Source organism: Crassostrea angulata, chromosome 5, assembly GCF_025612915.1.
Source record: "Crassostrea angulata isolate pt1a10 chromosome 5, ASM2561291v2, whole genome shotgun sequence".
Lineage (NCBI taxonomy): Eukaryota > Metazoa > Mollusca > Bivalvia > Ostreida > Ostreidae > Magallana > Magallana angulata.
The window spans coordinates 14607964-14610422 of record NC_069115.1 but is presented as its reverse complement, the minus strand read 5'-3'; the positions used below and the strand labels follow the sequence as shown (position 1 = coordinate 14610422).

Below are 2459 nucleotides of genomic sequence, written 5' to 3'. Positions count from 1 at the left end.
ATTATATGCATTTATAACCTCCAAACAGAATTATTAACATGATTATATATGTTAATTGTAAATATACAAACCTAATCTTAGTATTTATATGTTGAATCTGAGCTAAGGATTTTGCAACTCTTGTTTTTTTTTTTTAAATTATTAGCAATGATATTTAAAACTTAAACAGTCAAAAATAATCTTAATATGCCAATATTATTTATTTAAACCATGATTTTTTTGTTAAGGTATTTCGATTGTCGCGTGACGTCATCAATTTTCAACAATCGCACGAGCAGTATTCCGGAATATTTTTACCGTTATCAGCTTTAATTTTAGTGGCTAAAATTAAAATCCGGTTATGGTTTCACAATGTCCGCTGAAGAGAAAGACGTCTCGCGAAAGAAAAATGGCACATTTGCCAAGAAAGGACACGGGAAAAAGGTACTAGGTTTGAGAAAAGGTTTAAACTCGCGCTTAGCCAGTAGTAATGGTGATCCTTTACCCCAAGTTCAGAAGCATATGGATGAAACATGTGACACGGATTGTGATATTCCAGTGCACATTGACCACGACTGTTACGGCATCCAGGAAGAGGTTATAGTGTGTAGTGATGAAGTTGATAAAGATTCATTTGTTCCCGATGGAAATACTTATGACTGGCGTGTGGGGAGACGAATTGTAGAGTTGGGCATGCTCGCAGACGGCCTAAGAGCTTTCAAGCTTTGCCAATTTCCTTTACAACTTCACAACTGCATTAGTGAAAAGAAATTTGGACTTTCGCACATATTAAATATAAAATGTGAAAACTGTGAGCTAATTAATCACGTTGCTACAGGAAGCCGCCACAGAACAGAAAAAGGAGGGTTGGCCTGGGATGCGAATACAAAATTAGCTGCAGGTAGGGCCACCACTGTAAAATTATATTTTTGTATTTTCACAGGCCTCTGAATTTCTATCAATAAGCCGATAAATGTATGGGAAGAGAAAGATATATATATATAGGTGTGTATTAATATATATTAGGATATACATCTTTACTTTCTCTTCCCATACATTTAACAGCTTATTGATAGAAATTTGGAGGCCTGTGGTATTTTTGACTTTCTAATAGTAATGCTACACATATTTGTTCTGATATCTGTTTGTTTATAAAAAAAAAATTGCATGCTCTGACAAAGATTTTGGTACAATCTGAGCAATCAATAGGTAATAAGGTGTGTATATATATCATACTATAGCATGAATAACTTATTTGATCAGGGGTGTCTTTCATATGTCAAAACTTTGTGTGTAAGGCTTTAGCCATTCTAATAAGGTAATGTTTGATGGTTGTACTAATGGCAATATTTTCCATTTTGCCAAGGACTGATCAATGGAGGGTTTGGAGAAAGCCACATAAATACCCTACTTGATGTTCTTAATATTCCTGGAACATGCCATAAAAACTTGAAAGAAAGAGAGAGAGAAGTGGGGCAAAAACTTGAAGTCATGGCAAATGCATCATGTAAAAAAAATCTGGCAAATGAAGTAGCTTTGTAAGTTTATACAACAATGTCGTTGCATAATTAAGTTGTAGAAACAAAGAAATGAAATTATCTTTACATCTATTTTTTATGAGCAAATCGATCCCATTGTTAAGTTGACCTTTTTTAATGTAAGGACTGATTCACATGAGGATGGCATTGTTGTAAGCTTTGATGGAGCTTGGCAAAAACAAGGAACTGGAAGGGCATATAACAGTCTTACTGGTGAGTTGTGGTATTATATTATTTTAGGAAAAAAATTTAAAGGCTTTTTAAAAGTTTTTTTTACAACATTGAGTAGGGCAAAATCTATGTATTTGTTGTTGTGATCAACATTCAAAATCTAGGAATTTACATTATTCATGTATTGTTGTTTGAGTATTTGTTCATTAGGAAGGGGGTGGGGGTAAGAGTTCTGTGCTTGTGCTTTCTTAAAAATAAACAGCAATATTTTGAGGAATACTTTCAAAAAATAAACAGCAATTTTGAGGAAGAATGTGTTTTAAAATATATTTCATTCACCAGTTATTGATTTAATTGGCAAAGAAGGTAAAAAGTAAAATTAAAAAACGCATGGCTTGTTGATTGTTGCATGCACGGATCTAGAGGGGAAGGGGTCAGCTAGGGGGCTCCAGATCCCCCCCCCCCTGCAAAATTCAAATTTCTTTGAATAACATTAGAAAAATTATACCTTGACCCCCCGTTCCTGGCAAACTCCAATAACTGTCGGACCCACCCCCCCCCCCCCTCGGAAAAACTTTCTGGATCCGTGCATGGATTATAAAGAGGTAATGCATGTCGTAGTTATCTCTCAAGTTTTTGCTGTTGATGAATTACTGACCCACGCTGTCACTTGAAATTTATAAATGTATGATGTTTTTTATACTTAAGTTACAATTTTAACTTCCAGCAATGCAACCAATGGAAAACATCGCAAAATGCTCGTAATGTAAT

The 2459-nt window shown here is 34.6% G+C and overlaps 1 pseudogene; it reads left to right on the top strand.

The window, feature by feature from the left end:
- Positions 1–351: 351 nt before the first annotated feature.
- On the top strand, positions 352–1915 carry LOC128185121 (uncharacterized; annotated as a pseudogene).
- Positions 1916–2459: the final 544 nt, after the last annotated feature.